This window comes from Lissotriton helveticus, chromosome 1_2 (genome assembly GCF_964261635.1).
Source record: "Lissotriton helveticus chromosome 1_2, aLisHel1.1, whole genome shotgun sequence".
Lineage (NCBI taxonomy): Eukaryota > Metazoa > Chordata > Amphibia > Caudata > Salamandridae > Lissotriton > Lissotriton helveticus.
Window position 1 is genome coordinate 374,558,782 of NC_136058.1, and position 23,138 is coordinate 374,581,919.

Below are 23,138 nucleotides of genomic sequence, written 5' to 3' on the forward strand. Positions count from 1 at the left end.
CTCCAGCGTCACATGGCGGAGTGCATGCCTAGGAGAGACATACCTCCAGCGTCACATGCCGGAGTGCATGCCTTTGAGAGAGATACCTCCAACGTCACATGCCGGAGTGCATGCCTAGGAGAGACATACCTCCAGCGTCACATGCCGGAGTGCATGCCTAGGAGAGACATACCTCCAGCGTCACATGCCGGAGTGCATACCTAGGAGAGACATACCTCTAGCATCACATGCCCGAGTGCATGCCTAGGAGAGACATACCTCCAGCGTCACATGCCGGAGTGCATGCCTAGGAGACATACCTCCAACGTCACATGCCGGAGTGCATGCCTATGAGAGAGATACCTCCAACGTCACATGCCGGAGTGCATGCCTAGGAGAGACATACCTCCAGCGTCACATGCCGGAGTGCATGCCTAGGAGAGACATACCTCCAGCGTCACATGCCGGAGTGCATGCCTTTGAGAGAGATACCTCCAACGTCACATGCCGGAGTGCATGCCTAGGAGAGACATACCTCCAGCGTCACATGCCGGAGTGCATACCTAGGAGAGACATACCTCCAGCATCACATGCCCGAGTGCATGCCTAGGAGAGACATACCTCCAGCGTCACATGCCGGAGTGCATGCCTAGGAGAGACATACCTCCAGCATCACATGCCCGAGTGCATGCCTAGGAGAGACATACCTCCAGCATCACATGCCGGAGTGCATGCCTATGAGAGAGATACCTCCAACGTCACATGCCGGAGTGCATGCCTAGGAGAGACATACCTCCAGGGTCACATGCCGGAGTGCATGCCTAGGAGAGACATACCTCCAGCGTCACATGCCGGAGTGCATGCCTAGGATTGACATACCTTCAGCGTCACATGCCAGAGTGCAAGCCTAGAAGAGACATACCTCCAGCATCACATGCCGGAGTGCATACCTAGGAGAGACATACCTCCAGCGTCACATGACTGAGTGCATGCCTATGAGAGAGATACCTCCAGCTTCACATGCCAGAGTGCATGCCTAGGAGAGACATACCTCCAGCGTTACATGCCGGAGTGCATACCTAGGAGAGACATACCTCCAGCATCACATGCCCGAGTGCATGCCTAGGAGAGACATACCTCCAGCGTCACATGCCGGAGTGCATGCCTATGAGAGAGATACCTCCAACGTCACATGCCGGAGTGCATGCCTATGAGAGACATACCTCCAGCGTCACATGCCGGAGTGCATGCCTATGAGAGAGATACCTCCAGCGTTACATTCCGGAGTGCATACCTAGGAGAGACATACCTCCAGCGTCACATGACGGAGTGCATTCCTATGAGAGAGATACCTCCAGCTTCACATGCCGGAGTGCATGCCTAGGAGAGACATACCTCCAGCGTTTCATGCCGGAGTGCATGCCTAGGATAGACATACCTTCAGCGTCACATGCCAGAGTGCAAGCATAGAAGAGACATACCTCCAGCATCACATGCCCGAGTGCATGCCTAGGAGAGACATACCTCCAGCGTTACATGCCGGAGTGCATACCTAGGAGAGACATACCTCCAGCATCACATGCCCGAGTGCATGCCTAGGAGAGAAATACCTCCAGCGTCACATGCCGGAGTGCATGCCTATGAGAGAGATACCTCCAACGTCACATGCCGGAATGCATGCCTTTGAGAGAGACATACCTCCAACGTCACATGCCGGAGTGCTTGCCTAGGAGAGGCATACCTCCAGCGTCACATGCCGGAGTGCATGCCTATGAGAGAGATACCTCCAGTGTTACATGCCGGGGTGCATACCTAGGAGAGACATACCTCCAGCGTCACATGCCGGAGTGCATGCCTAGGAGAGACATACCTCCAACGTCACATGCCGGAGTGCATGCCTATGAGAGAGATACCTCCAAAGTCACATGCTGGAGTGCATGCCTAGGAGAGACATACCTCCAGCGTCACATGCCGGAGTGCATGCCTAGGAGAGACATACCTCCAGCGTCACATGCCGGAGTGCATGCCTTTGAGAGAGATACCTCCAACGTCACATGCCGGAGTGCATGCCTAGGAGAGACATACCTCCAGCGTCACATGCCGGAGTGCATGCCTAGGAGAGACATACCTCCAGCGTCACATGCCGGAGTGCATACCTAGGAGAGACATACCTCTAGCATCACATGCCCGAGTGCATGCCTAGGAGAGACATACCTCCAGCGTCACATGCCGGAGTGCATGCCTAGGAGACATACCTCCAACGTCACATGCCGGAGTGCATGCCTATGAGAGAGATACCTCCAACGTCACATGCCGGAGTGCATGCCTAGGAGAGACATACCTCCAGCGTCACATGCCGGAGTGCATGCCTAGGAGAGACATACCTCCAGCGTCACATGCCGGAGTGCATGCCTTTGAGAGAGATACCTCCAACGTCACATGCCGGAGTGCATGCCTAGGAGAGACATACCTCCAGCGTCACATGCCGGAGTGCATACCTAGGAGAGACATACCTCCAGCATCACATGCCCGAGTGCATGCCTAGGAGAGACATACCTCCAGCGTCACATGCCGGAGTGCATGCCTAGGAGAGACATACCTCCAGCATCACATGCCCGAGTGCATGCCTAGGAGAGACATACCTCCAGCATCACATGCCGGAGTGCATGCCTATGAGAGAGATACCTCCAACGTCACATGCCGGAGTGCATGCCTAGGAGAGACATACCTCCAGGGTCACATGCCAGAGTGCATGCCTAGGAGAGACATACCTCCAACGTCACATGCCGGAGTGCATGCCTATGAGAGAGATACCTCCAAAGTCACATGCCGGAGTGCATGCCTAGGAGAGACATACCTCCAGCGTCACATGCCGGAATGCATGCCTAGGAGAGACATACCTCCAGCATCACATGCCCGAGTGCATGCCTAGGAGAGAAATACCTCCAGCGTCACATGCCGGAGTGCATGCCTAGGAGAGACATACCTCCAGCGTCACATGCCGGAATGCATGCCTAGGAGAGACATACCTCCAGCATCACATGCCCGAGTGCATGCCTAGGAGAGAAATACCTCCAGCGTCACATGCCGGAGTGCATGCCTATGAGAGAGATACCTCCAACGTCACATGCCGGAATGCATGCCTTTGAGAGAGACATACCTCCAACGTCACATGCCGGAGTGCTTGCCTAGGAGAGGCATACCTCCAGCGTCACATGCCGGAGTGCATGCCTATGAGAGAGATACCTCCAGTGTTACATGCCGGGGTGCATACCTAGGAGAGACATACCTCCAGCGTCACATGCCGGAGTGCATGCCTAGGAGAGACATACCTCCAACGTCACATGCCCGAGTGCATGCCTAGGAGAGACATACCTCCAGCGTCACATGCCGGAGTGCATGCCTAGGAGAGACATACCTCCAGCATCACATGCCCGAGTGCATGCCTAGGAGAGAAATACCTCCAGCGTCACATGCCGGAGTGCATGCCTATGAGAGAAATACCTCCAACGTCACATGCCGGAATGCATGCCTTTGAGAGAGACATACCTCCAACGTCACATGCCGGAGTGCTTGCCTAGGAGAGGCATACCTCCAGCGTCACATGCCGGAGTGCATGCCTATGAGAGAGATACCTCCAGTGTTACATGCCGGGGTGCATACCTAGGAGAGACATACCTCCAGCGTCACATGCCGGAGTGCATGCCTAGGAGAGACATACCTCCAACGTCACATGCCCGAGTGCATGCCTAGGAGAGACATACCTCCAGCGTCACATGCCGGAGTGCATGCCTAGGAGAGACATACCTCCAGCATCACATGCCCGAGTGCATGCCTAGGAGAGACATACCTCCAGCATCACATGCCGGAGTGCATGCCTATGAGAGAGATACCTCCAACGTCACATGCCGGAGTGCATGCCTAGGAGAGACATACCTCCAGGGTCACATGCCGGAGTGCATGCCTAGGAGAGACATACCTCCAGCGTCACATGCCGGAGTGCATGCCTAGGATTGACATACCTTCAGCGTCACATGCCAGAGTGCAAGCCTAGAAGAGACATACCTCCAGCATCACATGCCGGAGTGCATACCTAGGAGAGACATACCTCCAGCGTCACATGACTGAGTGCATGCCTATGAGAGAGATACCTCCAGCTTCACATGCCAGAGTGCATGCCTAGGAGAGACATACCTCCAGCGTTACATGCCGGAGTGCATACCTAGGAGAGACATACCTCCAGCATCACATGCCCGAGTGCATGCCTAGGAGAGACATACCTCCAGCGTCACATGCCGGAGTGCATGCCTATGAGAGAGATACCTCCAACGTCACATGCCGGAGTGCATGCCTATGAGAGACATACCTCCAGCGTCACATGCCGGAGTGCATGCCTATGAGAGAGATACCTCCAGCGTTACATTCCGGAGTGCATACCTAGGAGAGACATACCTCCAGCGTCACATGACGGAGTGCATTCCTATGAGAGAGATACCTCCAGCTTCACATGCCGGAGTGCATGCCTAGGAGAGACATACCTCCAGCGTTTCATGCCGGAGTGCATGCCTAGGATAGACATACCTTCAGCGTCACATGCCAGAGTGCAAGCATAGAAGAGACATACCTCCAGCATCACATGCCCGAGTGCATGCCTAGGAGAGACATACCTCCAGCGTTACATGCCGGAGTGCATACCTAGGAGAGACATACCTCCAGCATCACATGCCCGAGTGCATGCCTAGAAGAGAAATACCTCCAGCGTCACATGCCGGAGTGCATGCCTATGAGAGAGATACCTCCAACGTCACATGCCGGAATGCATGCCTTTGAGAGAGACATACCTCCAACGTCACATGCCGGAGTGCTTGCCTAGGAGAGAAATACCTCCAGCGTCACATGCCGGAGTGCATGCCTATGAGAGAGATACCTCCAGTGTTACATGCCGGGGTGCATACCTAGGAGAGACATACCTCCAGCGTCACATGCCAGAGTGCATGCCTAGGAGAGACATACCTCCAACGTCACATGCCGGAGTGCATGCCTATGAGAGAGATACCTCCAAAGTCACATGCCGGAGTGCATGCCTAGGAGAGACATACCTCCAGCGTCACATGCCGGAATGCATGCCTAGGAGAGACATACCTCCAGCATCACATGCCCGAGTGCATGCCTAGGAGAGAAATACCTCCAGCGTCACATGCCGGAGTGCATGCCTATGAGAGAGATACCTCCAACGTCACATGCCGGAATGCATGCCTTTGAGAGAGACATACCTCCAACGTCACATGCCGGAGTGCTTGCCTAGGAGAGGCATACCTCCAGCGTCACATGCCGGAGTGCATGCCTATGAGAGAGATACCTCCAGTGTTACATGCCGGGGTGCATACCTAGGAGAGACATACCTCCAGCGTCACATGCCGGAGTGCATGCCTAGGAGAGACATACCTCCAACGTCACATGCCGGAGTGCATGCCTATGAGAGAGATACCTCCAAAGTCACATGCTGGAGTGCATGCCTAGGAGAGACATACCTCCAGCGTCACATGCCGGAGTGCATGCCTAGGAGAGACATACCTCCAGCGTCACATGCCGGAGTGCATGCCTTTGAGAGAGATACCTCCAACGTCACATGCCGGAGTGCATGCCTAGGAGAGACATACCTCCAGCGTCACATGCCGGAGTGCATGCCTAGGAGAGACATACCTCCAGCGTCACATGCCGGAGTGCATACCTAGGAGAGACATACCTCTAGCATCACATGCCCGAGTGCATGCCTAGGAGAGACATACCTCCAGCGTCACATGCCGGAGTGCATGCCTAGGAGACATACCTCCAACGTCACATGCCGGAGTGCATGCCTATGAGAGAGATACCTCCAACGTCACATGCCGGAGTGCATGCCTAGGAGAGACATACCTCCAGCGTCACATGCCGGAGTGCATGCCTTTGAGAGAGATACCTCCAACGTCACATGCCGGAGTGCATGCCTAGGAGAGACATACCTCCAGCGTCACATGCCGGAGTGCATACCTAGGAGAGACATACCTCCAGCATCACATGCCCGAGTGCATGCCTACGAGAGACATACCTCCAGCGTCACATGCCGGAGTGCATGCCTAGGAGAGACATACCTCCAGCATCACATGCCCGAGTGCATGCCTAGGAGAGACATACCTCCAGCATCACATGCCGGAGTGCATGCCTATGAGAGAGATACCTCCAACGTCACATGCCGGAGTGCATGCCTAGGAGAGACATACCTCCAGGGTCACATGCCGGAGTGCATGCCTAGGAGAGACATACCTCCAGCGTCACATGCCGGAGTGCATGCCTAGGATTGACATACCTTCAGCGTCACATGCCAGAGTGCAAGCCTAGAAGAGACATACCTCCAGCATCACATGCCGGAGTGCATACCTAGGAGAGACATACCTCCAGCGTCACATGACTGAGTGCATGCCTATGAGAGAGATACCTCCAGCTTCACATGCCAGAGTGCATGCCTAGGAGAGACATACCTCCAGCGTTACATGCCGGAGTGCATACCTAGGAGAGACATACCTCCAGCATCACATGCCCGAGTGCATGCCTAGGAGAGACATACCTCCAGCGTCACATGCCGGAGTGCATGCCTATGAGAGAGATACCTCCAACGTCACATGCCGGAGTGCATGCCTATGAGAGACATACCTCCAGCGTCACATGCCGGAGTGCATGCCTATGAGAGAGATACCTCCAGCGTTACATTCCGGAGTGCATACCTAGGAGAGACATACCTCCAGCGTCACATGACGGAGTGCATTCCTATGAGAGAGATACCTCCAGCTTCACATGCCGGAGTGCATGCCTAGGAGAGACATACCTCCAGCGTTTCATGCCGGAGTGCATGCCTAGGATAGACATACCTTCAGCGTCACATGCCAGAGTGCAAGCATAGAAGAGACATACCTCCAGCATCACATGCCCGAGTGCATGCCTAGGAGAGACATACCTCCAGCGTTACATGCCGGAGTGCATACCTAGGAGAGACATACCTCCAGCATCACATGCCCGAGTGCATGCCTAGGAGAGAAATACCTCCAGCGTCACATGCCGGAGTGCATGCCTATGAGAGAGATACCTCCAACGTCACATGCCGGAATGCATGCCTTTGAGAGAGACATACCTCCAACGTCACATGCCGGAGTGCTTGCCTAGGAGAGAAATACCTCCAGCGTCACATGCCGGAGTGCATGCCTATGAGAGAGATACCTCCAGTGTTACATGCCGGGGTGCATACCTAGGAGAGACATACCTCCAGCGTCACATGCCGGAGTGCATGCCTAGGAGAGACATACCTCCAACGTCACATGCCGGAGTGCATGCCTATGAGAGAGATACCTCCAAAGTCACATGCCGGAGTGCATGCCTAGGAGAGACATACCTCCAGCGTCACATGCCGGAATGCATGCCTAGGAGAGACATACCTCCAGCATCACATGCCCGAGTGCATGCCTAGGAGAGAAATACCTCCAGCGTCACATGCCGGAGTGCATGCCTATGAGAGAGATACCTCCAACGTCACATGCCGGAATGCATGCCTTTGAGAGAGACATACCTCCAACGTCACATGCCGGAGTGCTTGCCTAGGAGAGGCATACCTCCAGCGTCACATGCCGGAGTGCATGCCTATGAGAGAGATACCTCCAGTGTTACATGCCGGGGTGCATACCTAGGAGAGACATACCTCCAGCGTCACATGCCGGAGTGCTTGCCTAGGAGAGACATACCTCCAACGTCACATGCCGGAGTGCATGCCTATGAGAGAGATACCTCCAAAGTCACATGCTGGAGTGCATGCCTAGGAGAGACATACCTCCAGCGTCACATGCCGGAGTGCATGCCTAGGAGAGACATACCTCCAGCGTCACATGCCGGAGTGCATGCCTTTGAGAGAGATACCTCCAACGTCACATGCCGGAGTGCATGCCTAGGAGAGACATACCTCCAGCGTCACATGCCGGAGTGCATGCCTAGGAGAGACATACCTCCAGCGTCACATGCCGGAGTGCATACCTAGGAGAGACATACCTCTAGCATCACATGCCCGAGTGCATGCCTAGGAGAGACATACCTCCAGCGTCACATGCCGGAGTGCATGCCTAGGAGACATACCTCCAACGTCACATGCCGGAGTGCATGCCTATGAGAGAGATACCTCCAACGTCACATGCCGGAGTGCATGCCTAGGAGAGACATACCTCCAGCGTCACATGCCGGAGTGCATGCCTAGGAGAGACATACCTCCAGCGTCACATGCCGGAGTGCATAGCTTTGAGAGAGATACCTCCAACGTCACATGCCGGAGTGCATGCCTAGGAGAGACATACCTCCAGCGTCACATGCCGGAGTGCATACCTAGGAGAGACATACCTCCAGCATCACATGCCCGAGTGCATGCCTAGGAGAGACATACCTCCAGCGTCACATGCCGGAGTGCATGCCTAGGAGAGACATACCTCCAGCATCACATGCCCGAGTGCATGCCTAGGAGAGACATACCTCCAGCATCACATGCCGGAGTGCATGCCTATGAGAGAGATACCTCCAACGTCACATGCCGGAGTGCATGCCTATGAGAGACATACCTCCAGCGTCACATGCCCGAGTGCATGCCTAGGAGAGACATACCTCCAGCATCACATGCCGGAGTGCATGCCTATGAGAGAGATACCTCCAACGTCAAATGCCGGAGTGCATGCCTATGAGAGAGACATACCTCCAACGTCACATGCCGGAGTGCTTGCCTAGGAGAGAGACACCTCCAGCGTCACATGCCGGAGTGCATGCCTAGGAGAGACATACCTCCAGCCTCACATGCCAGAGTGCATGCCTAAGAGAGACATACCTCCAACGTCACATGCCGGAGTGCATGCCTTTGAGAGAGATACCTCCAACGTCACATGCCGGAGTGCATGCCTAGGAGAGACATACCTCCAGCGTCACATGCCGGAGTGCATGCTTAGGAGAGACATGCCTCCAGCGTCACATGCCGGAGTGCATGCCTAGGAGAGACATACCTCCAGCGTCACATGCCGGAGTGCATGCCTAGGAGAGACATACCTCCAGCGTCACATGCCGGAGTGCATGCCTATGAGAGAGATTCCTCCAACGTCACATGCCGGAGTGCATGCCTAGGAGAGACATACCTCCAGCGTCACATGCCGGAGTGCATGCCTAGGAGAGACATACCTCCAGCATCACATGCCAGAGTGCATGCCTATGAGAGAGATACCTCCAACGTCACATGCCAGAGTGCATGCCTATGAGAGAGAAACCTCCCACGTCACATGCCGGAGTGCATGCCTATGAGAGAGATACCTCCAGCGTTACATGCCGGAGTGCATACCTAGGAGAGACATACCTCCAGTATCACATGCCCGAGTGCATGCCTAGGAGAGACATACCTCCAGCGTCACATGCCGGAGTGCATGCCTATGAGAGAGATACCTCCAACGTCACAAGCCGGAGTGCATGCCTATGAGAGAGACATACCTCCAACGTCACATGCCGGAGTGCATGCCTAGGAGAGACATACCTCCAGCGTCACATGCCGGAGTGCATGCCTATGAGAGAGATACCTCCAACGTCACATGCCAGAGTGCATGCCTATGAGAGAGAAACCTCCCACGTCACATGCCGGAGTGCATGCCTATGAGAGAGATACCTCCAGCGTTACATGCTGGAGTGCATACCTAGGAGAGACATACCTCCAGCATCACATGCCCGAGTGCATGCCTAGGAGAGATATACCTCCAGCATCACATGCCGGAGTGCATGCCTATGAGAGAGATACCTCCAACGTCACATGCCGGAGGGCATGCCTATGAGAGACATACCTCCAGAGTCACATGCCCGAGTGCATGCCTCGGAGAGACATACCTCCAGCATCACATGCCGGAGTGCATGCCTATGAGAGAGATACCTCCAACGTCACATGCCGGAGTGCATGCCTATGAGAAAGACATACCTCCAACGTCACATGCCGGAGTGCTTGCCTAGGAGAGAGATACCTCCAGCGTCACATGCCGGAGTGCATGCCTCGGAGAGACATACCTCCAGCCTCACATGCCAGAGTGCATGCCTAGGAGAGACATACCTCCAACGTCACATGCCGGAGTGCATGCCTTTGAGAGAGATACCTCCAACGTCACATGCCGGAGTGCGTGCCTAGGAGAGACATACCTCCAGCGTCACATGCCGGAGTGCATGCCTAGGAGAGACATACCTCCAGCGTCACATGCCGGAGTGCATGCCTAGGAGAGACATACCTCCAGCGTCACATGCCGGAGTGCATGCCTAGGAGAGACATACCTCCAGCATCACATGCCGGAGTGCATGCCTATGAGAGAAATTCCTCCAACGTCACATGCTGGAGTGCATGCCTAGGAGAGACATACCTCCAGCGTCACATGCCGGAGTGCATGCCTAGGAGAGACATACCTCCAGCGTCACATGCCGGAGTGCATGCCTATGAGAGAGATACCTCCAACGTCACATGCCAGAGTGCATGCCTATGAGAGAGAAACCTCCCACGTCACATGCCGGAGTGCATGCCTATGAGAGAGATACCTCCAGCGTTACATGCCGGAGTGCATACCTAGGAGAGACATACCTCCAGCATCACATGCCCTAGTGCATGCCTAGGAGAGACATACCTCCAGCGTCACATGCCGGAGTGCATGCCTATGAGAGAGATACCTCCAACGTCACATGCCGGAGTGCATGCCTATGAGAGAGACATACCTCCAACGTCACATGCCGGAGTGCATGCCTAGGAGAGACATACCTCCAGCGTCACATGCCGGAGTGCATGCCTATGAGAGAGATACCTCCAACGTCACATGCCAGAGTGCATGCCTATGAGAGAGAAACCTCCCACGTCACATGCCCGAGTGCATGCCTATGAGAGAGATACCTCCAGCGTTACATGCCGGAGTGCATACCTAGGAGAGACATACCTCCAGCATCACATGCCCGAGTGCATGCCTAGGAGAGACATACCTCCAGCGTCACATGCCGGAGTGCATGCCTATGAGAGAGATACCTCCAACGTCACATGCCGGACTGCATGCCTATGAGAGAGACATACCTCCAACGTCACATGCCGGAGTGCTTGCCTAGGAGAGACATACCTCCAGCGTCACATGCCGGAGTGCTTGCCTAGGAGAGACATACCTCCAGCGTCACATGCCGGAGTGCATGCCTAGGAGAGACATACCTCCAGCGTCACATGCCGGAGTGCATGCCTAGGAGAGACATACCTCCAACGTCACATGCCGGAGTGCATGCCTTTGAGAGAGATACCTCCAACGTCACATGCCGGAGTGCATGCCTAGGAGAGACATACCTCCAGCGTCACATGCCGGAGTGCATGCCTAGGAGAGACATACCTCCAGCGTCACATGCCGGAGTGCATGCCTTTGAGAGAGATACCTCCAACGTCACATGCCGGAGTGCATGCCTAGGAGAGACATACCTCCAGCGTCACATGCCGGAGTGCATACCTAGGAGAGACATACCTCCAGCATCACATGCCCGAGTGCATGCCTAGGAGAGACATACCTCCAGCGTCACATGCCGGAGTGCATGCCTAGGAGAGACATACCTCCAGCATCACATGCCCGAGTGCATGCCTAGGAGAGACATACCTCCAGCATCACATGCCGGAGTGCATGCCTATGAGAGAGAAACCTCCAACGTCACATGCCGGAGTGCATGCCTATGAGAGACATACCTCCAGCGTCACATGCCCGAGTGCATGCCTAGGAGAGACATACCTCCAGCATCACATGCCGGAGTGCATGCCTATGAGAGAGATACCTCCAACGTCACATGCCGGAGTGCATGCCTATGAGAGAGACATACCTCCAACGTCACATGCCGGAGTGCTTGCCTAGGAGAGAGATACCTCCAGCGTCACATGCCGGAGTGCATGCCTAGGAGAGACATACCTCCAGCCTCACATGCCAGAGTGCATGCCTAGGAGAGACATACCTCCAACGTCACATGCCGGAGTGCATGCCTTTGAGAGAGATACCTCCAACGTCACATGCCGGAGTGCATGCCTAGGAGACACATACCTCCAGCGTCACATGCCGGAGTGCATGCCTAGGAGAGACATACCTCCAGCGTCACATGCCGGAGTGCATGCCTAGGAGAGACATACCTCCAGCGTCACATGCCGGAGTGCATGCCTAGGAGAGACATACCTCCAGCGTCACATGCCGGAGTGCATGCCTATGAGAGAGATTCCTCCAACGTCACATGCCGGAGTGCATGCCTAGGAGAGACATACCTCCAGCGTCGCATGCCGGAGTGCATGCCTAAGAGAGACATACCTCCAGCGTCACATGCCGGAGTGCATGCCTATGAGAGAGATACCTCCAACGTCACATGCCAGAGTGCATGCCTATGAGAGAGAAACCTCCCACGTCACATGCCGGAGTGCATGCCTATGAGAGAGATACCTCCAGCGTTACATGCCGGAGTGCATACCTAGGAGAGACATACCTCCAGCATCACATGCCCGAGTGCATGCCTAGGAGAGACATACCTCCAGCGTCACATGCCGGAGTGCATGCCTATGAGAGAGATACCTCCAACGTCACATGCCGGAGTGCATGCCGATGAGAGAGACATACGTCCAACGTCACATGCCGGAGTGCATGCCTAGGAGAGACATACCTCCAGCGTCACATGTCGGAGTGCATGCCTATGAGAGAGATACCTCCAACGTCACATGCCAGAGTGCTTGCCTATGAGAGAGAAACCTCCCACGTCACATGCCGGAGTGCATGCCTATGAGAGAGATACCTCCAGCATTACATGCCGGAGTGCATACCTAGGAGAGACATACCTCCAGCGTCACATGCCCGAGTGCATGCCTAGGAGAGACATACCTCCAGCGTCACATGCCGGAGTGCATGCCTATGAGAGAGATACCTCCAACGTCACATGCCGGAGTGCATGCCAATGAGAGAGACATACCTCCAACGTCACATGCCGGAGTGCTTGCCTAGGAGAGACATACCTCCAGCGTCACATGCCGGAGTGCTTGCCTAGGAGAGACATACCTCCAGCGTCACATGCCGGAGTGCATGCCTAGGAGAGACATACCTCCAGCGTCACATGCCGGAGTGCATGCCTAGGAGAGACATACCTCCAGCGTCACATGCCGGAGTGCATGCCTAGGAGAGACATACCTCCAAAGTCACATGCCGGAGTGCATGCCTTTGAGAGAGATACCTCCAACGTCACATGCCGGAGTGCATGCCTAGGAGAGACATACCTCCAGCGTCACATGCCGGAGTGCATGCCTAGGAGAGACATACCTCCAGCGTCACATGCCGGAGTGCATGCCTAGGAGAGACACACCTCTAGCGTCACATGCCGGAGTGCATGCCTAGGAGAGACATACCTCCAGCATCACATGCCGGAGTGCATGCCTATGAGAGAGATACCTCCAACGTCACATGCCGGAGTGCATGCCTAGGAGAGAAATACCTCCAGTGTCACATGCCAGAGTGCATGCCTAGGAGAGACATACCTCCAGCGTCACATGCCGGAGTGCATGCCTATGAGAGAGATACCTCCAGCGTTACATGCCGGAGTGCATACCTAGGAGAGACATACCTCCAGCATCACATGCCCGAGTGCATGCCTAGGAGAGACATACCTCCAGCGTCACATGCCAGAGTACATGCCTATGAGAGAGATACCTCCAACGTCACATGCCGGAGTGCATGCCTATGAGAGAGACATACCTCCAACGTCACATGCCGGAGTGCTTGCCTAGGAGAGACATACCTCCAGCGTCACATGCCGGAGTGCATGTCTAGGAGAGACATACCTCCAGCGTCGCATGCCGGAGTGCATGCCTAGGAGAGACATACCTCCAACGTCACATGCCTGAGTGCATGCCTATGAGAGAGATACCTCCAACGTCACATGCCGGAGTGCATGCCTAGGAGAGACATACCTCCAGCGTCACATGCCGGAGTGCATGCCTAGGAGAGACATACCTCCAGCGTCACATGCCGGAGTGCATGCCTATGAGAGAGATACCTCCAACGTCACATGCCAGAGTGCATGCCTATGAGAGAGATACCTCCAACGTCACATGCCGGAGTGCATGCTTATGAGAGAGATACCTCCAGCGTTACATGCCGGAGTGCATACCTAGGAGAGACATACCTCCAGCATCACATGCCCGAGTGCATGCCTAGGAGAGACATACCTCCAGCGTCACATGCCGGAGTGCATGCCTATGAGAGAGATACCTCCAACATCACATGCCGGAGTGCATGCCTATGAGAGAGACATACCTCCAACATCACATGCCGGAGTGCATGCCTAGGAGAGACATACCTCCAGCGTCGCATGCCGGAGTGCATGCCTAGGAGAGACATACCTCCAACGTCACATGCCGGAGTGCATGCCTATTAGAGAGATACCTCCAATGTCACATGCCGGAGTGCATGCCTAGGAGAGACATACCTCCAGCGTCACATGCCGGAGTGCATGCCTAGGAGAGACATACCTCCAGCGTCACATGCCAGAGTGCATGCCTAGGAGAGACATACCTCCAACGTCACATGCCGGAGTGCATGCCTATGAGAGAGATACCTCCAACGTCACATGCCGGAGTGCATGCCTATGAGAGAGACATACCTCCCACGTCACATGCCGGAGTGCTTGCCTAGGAGAGACATACCTCCAGCGTCACATGCCGGAGTGCATGCCTAGGAGAGACATACCTCCAGCGTCGCATGCCGGAGTGCATGCCTAGGAGAGACATACCTCCAACGTCACATGCCAGAGTGCATGCCTATTAGAGAGATACCTCCAACGTCACATGCCGGAGTGCATGCCTAGGAGAGACATACCTCCAGCGTCACATGCCGGAGTGCATGCCTATGAGAGAGATACCTCCAACGTCACATGCCGGAGTGCATGCCAATGAGAGAGACATACCTCCAACGTCACATGCCGGAGTGCTTGCCTAGGAGAGACATACCTCCAGCGTCACATGCCGGAGTGCTTGCCTAGGAGAGACATACCTCCAGCGTCACATGCCGGAGTGCATGCCTAGGAGAGACATACCTCCAAAGTCACATGCCGGAGTGCATGTCTTTGAGAGAGATACCTCCAACGTCACATGCCGGAGTGCATGCCTAGGAGAGACATACTTCCAGCGTCACATGCCGGAGTGCATGCCTAGGAGAGACATACCTCCAGCGTCACATGCCGGAGTGCATGCCTAGGAGAGACACACCTCTAGCGTCACATGCCGGAGTGCATGCCTAGGAGAGACATACCTCCAGCGTCACATGCCGGAGTGCATGCCTATGAGAGAGATACCTCCAACGTCACATGCCGGAGTGCATGCCTAGGAGAGAAATACCTCCAGTGTCACATGCCAGAGTGCATGCCTAGGAGAGACATACCTCCAGCGTCACATGCCGGAGTGCATGCCTATGAGAGAGATACCTCCAGCGTTACATGCCGGAGTGCATACCTAGGAGAGACATACCTCCAGCATCACATGCCCGAGTGCATGCCTAGGAGAGACATACCTCCAGCGTCACATGCCAGAGTGCATGCCTATGAGAGAGATACCTCCAACGTCACATGCCGGAGTGCATGCCTATGAGAGAGACATACCTCCAACGTCACATGCCGGAGTGCTTGCCTAAGAGAGACATACCTCCAGCGTCACATGCCGGAGTGCATGTCTAGGAGAGACATACCTCCAGCGTCGCATGCCGGAGTGCATGCCTAGGAGAGACATACCTCCAACGTCACATGCCTGAGTGCATGCCTATGAGAGAGATACCTCCAACGTCACATGCCGGAGTGCATGCCTAGGAGAGACATACCTCCAGCGTCACATGCCGGAGTGCATGCCTAGGAGAGACATACCTCCAGCGTCACATGCCGGAGTGCATGCCTATGAGAGAGATACCTCCAACGTCATATGCCAGAGTGCATGCCTATGAGAGAGATACCTCCAACGTCACATGCCGGAGTGCATGCTTATGAGAGAGATACCTCCAGCGTTACATGCCGGAGTGCATACCTAGGAGAGACATACCTCCAGCATCACATGCCCGAGTGCATGCCTAGGAGAGACATACCTCCAGCGTCACATGCCGGAGTGCATGCCTATGAGAGAGATACCTCCAACATCACATGCCGGAGTGCATGCCTATGAGAGAGACATACCTCCAACGTCACATGCTGGAGTGCATGCCTAGGAGAGACATACCTCCAGCGTCACATGCCGGAGTGCATGCCTAGGAGAGACATACCTCCAACGTCACATGCCGGAGTGCATGCCTATTAGAGAGATACCTCCAACGTCACATGCCGGAGTGCATGCCTAGGAGAGACATACCTCCAGCGTCACATGCCGGAGTGCATGCCTAGGAGAGACATACCTCCAGCGTCACATGCCAGAGTGCATGCCTAGGAGAGACATACCTCCAACGTCACATGCCGGAGTGCATGCCTATGAGAGAGATACCTCCAACGTCACATGCCGGAGTGCATGCCTATGAGAGAGACATACCTCCCACGTCACATGCCGGAGTGCTTGCCTAGGAGAGACATACCTCCAGCGTCACATGCCGGAGTGCATGCCTAGGAGAGACATACCTCCAGCGTCGCATGCCGGAGTGCATGCCTAGGAGAGACATACCTCCAACGTCACATGCCAGAGTGCATGCCTATTAGAGAGATACCTCCAACGTCACATGCCGGAGTGCATGCCTAGGAGAGACATACCTCCAGCGTCACATGCCTGAGTGCATGCCTAGGAGAGACATACCTCCAACGTCACATGCCGGAGTGCATGCCTATGAGAGAGATACCTCCAACGTCACATGCCGGAGTGCATGCCTAGGAGAGACATACCTCCAGCGTCACATGCCGGAGTGCATGCCTAGGAGAGACATACTTCCAGCGTCACATGCCGGAGTGCATGCCTAGGAGAGACATACCTCCAGCGTCACATGCCGGAGTGCATGCCTAGGAGAGACATACCTCCAACGTCACATGCCGGAGTGCATGCCTATGAGAGAGATACCTCCAACGTCACATGACGGAGTGCATGCCTATGAGAGACATACCTCCAGCGTCACATGCCGGAGTGCATGCTATGAGAGAGATACCTCCAACGTCACATGCCGGAGTGCATGCCTATGAGAGAGACATACCTCCAACGTCACATGCCGGAGTGCATGCCTATGAGAGAGATACCTCCAACGTCACATGACGGAGTGCATGCCTATGAGAGACATACCTCCAGCGTCACATGCCGGAGTGCATGCTATGAGAGAGATACCTCCAACGTCACATGCCGGAGTGCATGCCTATGAGAGACATACCTCCAGCGTCACATGCTGCAAAGCTCTAGCATAGAAGGATGTGCATTCATGAACATGAAGTGAGAGGGCTGCTTTCTGTGACCCAGGCAAGCAGTATCCAATGATTGCTCTGTGAGTGCAGTCTGATGAAATGCTTGATGCAGTGTGACGCATGGACGTGCAATGCCTTGCAGGGTCACACTGACTCCATTCCAGCCCGTCCAATAGGACGCCTCTGAAATATCAGATACAGGAAAACGTACCGTGAGTATTTGTAAAGCGCATCTTGCCACTGAAAAACAGAAGTTTATTGTTACCAAACGATGCTCAGTTTATCGACCTCAGAAGAATGAAAGGCTGAGAGGACCTGCCGGGATAGGAGCCTATGATCTTGAGGTCAGAGACAGGCCCCCTTTAGCAGATGCATTAGTCCTCTAGGCCTTCAGACCCGGCAGGGACGGTGACCCTCCTCGGTCACTCCATCGCAATGTCTCAGGAGGGGTGTGTGACGTCAGGTAATGCAGCGATGCACCACCAGAAGGGGCCAATCAGTGCAAGTGGCCTCTCTCCCACTGCCTCTTCCACCTCTCTCCTGGCACTCAGTGCCTTCACATCCACCCCTTTCCCTGCAGTCCAGCAGCACCCTCACCCCTGGTAGACAGGTTCTCCCACCCTAAGACTGGCCCTCCACTTCGCCTTATCCTCTGTTCATCACGGTTCCCTCCCAGAGTGCCTAGCGGCTGGGCTGGGGCCTCGGTGGCAGCATCACCCTGGGCCACTACACTGTGTACCCAGGGCTTCTTGGCACCGGTTGCAGACAGCAAACACAGCTCGTGCCAGCAGAGCACAGGGGCCGCGAGTTCATCAGGTGAATCGAGTTAGCTCTCCACGCACACTCACCTCTCTCCCCCCCCAACCCTACAGACTACCCCAGCACTGCCAGGCTGGGAACAGCAGCTCACTTCTACCTGTCATGCTGCTGGTGGGGCCCGAAGTGAAGCCTCCCTCGATGGAGGGCACATGAGACCTGGTCACAAAGCGCACAGCAGCAGCAAGGACAAACAAGTATTGGCATAGCCAATAGGTCTCGCCTTTAGGACCTTATAAGTGTTTAGACTTAGTTCCATTATAGGCACAAGACCCCACCATAGCAGAATAGGCATGCATGAATAAATACACAACACAACTTTTTGTTGGAGAAAAAATTGCTGCAGGTTTGTTCCATACAAAAGGATGCAAAATATGGTGGGTTATCTTACGGGCGATCCAAGGGCAGGAAGCTGTACCAACCTATGCTGCCCTGCCCGCCTGATGAGCCAAGCACTGTGGAGAACCCAATCCCCTTACTGGATCACGTGACACATTGGTCCCTTATTACTCACGCCCCTTTCAGGGCGGAGCATAGCAAGACAAGCCCCCGGTTGTTCAGGCCCACAACCGCCCAAAAGCACTAACGGGGCGCCAATGTCATTATTCCAAGAACCTCCCATGAGGCTCCTGGGGTTTGGCTCTGGCACCCCTATTTTGCTCTTGAAGAGGTATCCTTCTGCACCCAGACTGCTTCCAGATCGTCCTGTAACTCCGCCTGCAATGACAAAGAAAACATTACAACACCCTCTGAAATGCGCCTGACTGTCCCATGCTGGGTAAGCGGTAGGGTGGGAGACGGCGTGACAGGCAGCAAAGAGAATCTAAAATAGAGGGGGAAGGCCGAAATTCCCTCCCCAGCCCCCGGCGCGCCTGATATGACATGTCTGGTGCGCCCTGTAAGGGGACTGCTCCTGGAATCCCGCAGAAGAGAGTGGGGGTGGGGAAGTGCCAAAATGGAACTAAGGGGGGGCCGCAGCCTGAGGTGGCCCCCTGTGGGGGCCGACGGCAGCCGCAGAGATATTGGCTTTGCCAATGTCTATTAGCTATGGTGTAGAGCAGTGTGACTGCTGTGCAACATGTTGAAAAATTATAATATAAAAGTGTTATAAGCATTTTTGTTACCTTATATATAACCATGAAGACATTATGTACAAGTGAACGACCCTACTAAACAAGAAATAGAAATGCAACAGGATTCGCATTTGCTTGAGTTAGAGATATTGGCGTTGAGAATGACAATTTATTTTTTACCTATGTATTTTTTTGTGTATGTATGTGGCGTATAGTGGTATTATGAAGGTTGGATAGGAATTATTAGTTGTGGAATTGTGTGGTGTGAAGTGGATTTGTGTAGGGGAATTATGTAGCATGGTATGCTGTGGAAATATATGGGTAGTAATTGTGTGGTATTGAGTGTACTGGAATTATGTGGAATGGGATTGTGTGTTATGTTGTGTAATTATGTGGAATGGCATTTTGTGTTGTGGAGTGGTATGTGGTGGAGTTTAATTATGTGGTGCGCTGTTGAATTTTGTGGCATGATGTTGAATTCTGTGGTGTGGATTGGATGTATGTGGTGTGTTGTGTAATTGTGTTGAGTTGAATAATGTGGTTTGGTGTCAAATTATTTGGTGTGAAATGTGTGGAGTTGAATTGTGTGGCGTGGAACTGTGTGGACTCTTGTCAGCTAAAAGTGGAGCCGTCACTTTTCGTGAATTATTTTTTCTGCCGATCAAAGATGAATAGGAGAAAGGCAGACCTCCGGGGGACTGCGCGTCCTATAGGCCCATTTCATTACTGAATGTAAAGGTCAAACTCCTCGCGACACTCTTGGCACTTCGCCTCCGGGGGGTCATTTCAGGCCTGGTTCATCTGGACCAGACGGGCTTCCTACCGGATAGGGCAACCCGGTATAATCTCAGGCGGACACACAATTGGCTGCTGGAGGTCTGCGACCGTGAGGACCCCCACCTTTTCTTATCCCTTGACGCCGAAAAGGCTTTTGACGCCGTCCACTGGCCCTTCTTAGAGGGGGTTTTAATTAGGCTTGGGTTTGGCCCGGAATTTAGGAAATGGGTGAGTCTGCTCTATACAGACCCTAGAGCGCGAGTGAGGGTGAACGGAGTGTTGTCTACAGACTTTCCGGTTCGACGAGGCACTAGGCAGGGGTGGCCTTTATCCCCTCTACTGTTCACCCTGACCATAGAGGTCCTCGCTTGTACAATTCGCCAGAACGAGGGGATTACAGGGTTTTGTCTGGGTGGGGGAGCGTCGCACGCGAGAAAATATCCTTGTATGCGTATGATATCCTCCTCTATATTACACATCCGGAAAGCACGATCCCAGCGCTGTTTCGCGGAACTGGCTAGATATGGAGCCCGGGCAGGGTACTAGATAAACTGGCATAAATCTGTCCTATATGACCCCAGGGACAAGGAGTGTTGGCCTGCCCTTCCGGAAAATCTCCTGACGACAAGGGAGGGCTTTATGTACCTAGGGGTATTCATGACCACAGACGGCGCCCTCTCTTATGCCAAGAATATCCAGAGAGTGTTGACCAGCTTTTCGGCAGACGCTGCGCGCTGGAGACTCCTCCCGCTGACGCTCTCGGGCCGAGCAGCTATGTTTAAAATGATCACTCTACCGAAATTCCTATATGCCCTCCAGAATTAATATTTCCCCCTTCGGAGACAGGTTTTCCGTGACCTACACGCAGAAGTGCGCGCGTTCCTATGGCTGGGGAAGCAGCCCCGAGTAGCATTGTCTACCTTGCAGAGGCATCAATATGATGGAGGTATATCTCTGCCCAACCTAGAAGCCTACTACTGGGCAGAACACTTGACCCCAATAAATGAATGGATACACGCTCCTGCACATCACCCTACTTATGCCCTGGAACGGCATTCGATGAGTACACATACATTTATGCACTTCTTATATGGCGGCAGGGGTAGGGACAGGATGCTTCCAGCCACGAAGGTCACTTTAGGGGCGTGGGCTACGGCAACAAGGGCCACAGGGTGGCAGGGCAAACCCACTCGTCAGACTCCCATGTGGAAGTGTACCTGGCTCAAGGAACTGCATAAACTGAAGGGCTTTGGGGCCTGGGACGCAATAGGTATTACTACTCTTGGTGATGTGATGAAGAGGGGAGAACTCCAATCGTTCGCGGAGTTGAGGAGGGAATATGGTCTTGGTCCCACACAAGCTTTTAGGTATGCACAATTGAGACACGCTTGGAGGGCGGAGGCGGTACTGGCGGTCCCACTCCCGGAATATGCTCCGCTGGAGGGTCGCCTCCTACAGGAACAGATCCCACACAAGGCGGTCTCCCTCACATACAGGACACTAATGAATAACATGCCCAACGGGCTAGTGAAACTGCGGTAAACTTGGGAAAGAGATGTGGGGGCTATGGATGAGGTGGACTGGGCACCTGTACTAATGCATCCACAGGAAGTAGCGATTAAATCTCGCTTAAGATTGATACAGTTCAAGGTGCTCCATAGGACTTATTTTGATAGGATAAGATTGCATAAAATTGGGAGGGCGCCAGATCCCTGTTGCCTGCCCTGCGGGTTCGAAAGAGGGGATTTTTTTCCACACCATCTGGGTGTGCCCGAATATCCAAGTTTTCTGGGGTGAAGTACTCCGTGAATTGGGAGCGGTGCTGGAGACCACTCTTCAGCCGGACCCCTAGTTAGTCCTACTGGGAATGACAAATGATGTTGATGTAAGACGCCCGCAATTGATCTTCCTAGTGCTGGCCTTAGTGGTGGCCAAGAGGGATGTGGCCAGGAAGTGGGGAGCCCCAGATTGCCCGAGGCAGGAGGAATGGCGTGGTGGCCTGGACTTGTATATGGCCGCAGAGAGGGTTACTTATAAAGCACGGGGGTGCCCAAAGAAATTTGGGAGAGTGTGGGGAAAATGGCGCCACTACCATGGGCAGGATGGCGGTCTCTGAGAACGTTGCTGTGACAAGGGTTGGGGGACCACGAGGGTCTTGGATTGGAGGTTACTGTACTGTATTTTTGGCCAGCGGAACTACTGTAGAATCCATATTGCTTGTGCTATTCCTTTGTGAACTGAGAATTGGGGTTGTGGGGGGTTGTGGGGGGGCTCTGGGTTTGGGACTTTGGAGGAATAATGACATGCCTGTTTTATTGTTCTGCACTGAAAATGCTAATAAAAATATAAAAAAAAAAAAAAAAGATGAATAGGAGAGCAGGGAGGGGAGAGCTATATGTAAGAGGGGCAGAACCAGTGAGAGAAGGGAAGAGGGTACAGAGAGGTGGAGGTAGAGTAGAGAGCTGGAATGGGTAAGGTGTATATAAGAGGGGCAGAACCAGCAAAAGAGGTGAAGAGGTGGAAGTGGAGAACTAGGGACAGGGAAAGGATAGACATGAATGTAGGAGGGACAGAACCGGCCAGAGAACTCTATCAATAGACAGTGATGTGACAGAAGGAAAGGTAAATTGTGCATTAAATCAAAGTACTTTGTGATTGTTCTTCGCTCTGTCAATCAATTCATAACCTGCAGCTCTATTTAAAAGCAAATCAAACAAAAGTAAATATTAGCTCTGCAGCAGGATAAATAATCAATGCTTTATCATTCGGTCTACTCAATCACGTGACATACCTGAGTGCCTTGAGACCTGAGCGCCTTGAGACCCTCACGGGTAAGTAGTGCGCTTTACAAATTCACTGATTGATTGATTGATTGATTTAATTGTGCGTGTCACGCTGGAAGTAGTTTATTTCTTCATCGCAGCACTGCACGGCAGCTTCTTATGCGCCCAGTGCACACAGGCGAGTGACCTGTAAAGTCCTGTCCTTATGCAAACACTTGTTTGAGGACAGATCAGTTATCAGTTGTATGAT